The sequence below is a fragment of the Anneissia japonica genome, unplaced genomic scaffold (genome assembly GCF_011630105.1).
Source record: "Anneissia japonica isolate Jap-2015-1 unplaced genomic scaffold, ASM1163010v1 scaffold6149_len160064_cov168, whole genome shotgun sequence".
Taxonomy (NCBI): domain Eukaryota; kingdom Metazoa; phylum Echinodermata; class Crinoidea; order Comatulida; family Comatulidae; genus Anneissia; species Anneissia japonica.
This window is the reverse complement of record NW_022740685.1, coordinates 48,422-48,929: the sequence shown is the minus strand read 5'-3', so window position 1 is coordinate 48,929 and position 508 is coordinate 48,422.

Genomic DNA, 508 nt, shown 5'->3' with positions numbered 1-508 from the left:
CCCACGATGGTTGTTGAACAACATTTTCGCAACTCTGAATGCCCAGAAATAGATGCTGACAACTTGTAGGGCCGCTAGCCCCTCTACTCCAGGGGTAGCCATAAGAAATAAAGTTAGCATGGAGATAGGGCCTAGGTTCCAAATAAGGTACCTCTGGATGCCTGGAAATAGAAGCCACCACCCATTCCCATCTGGACACAGAATGTGCTAGCATAGACCAATTAGAATTCGGAGGACGATTTTAAATCTTGGAAATAAGACAAATGTTATTAGGTCTACTGCGAATATGATATATTGTTCAAAAATTAATTAAGTTGACTATTTCTCCATCAATAAATGAATTGCAAGAAACACGAATAAGATGTGTATAAGAGACAGACCCACCCCACCCCACCCCCATATAGAAAACAATACGACATAGGGCTTATCTTATTTATAATATAGGCCACACACGTGTGTTTGAAACTAAATATAAGCATTTTCATCATGGTTGTATTTATTACAAACA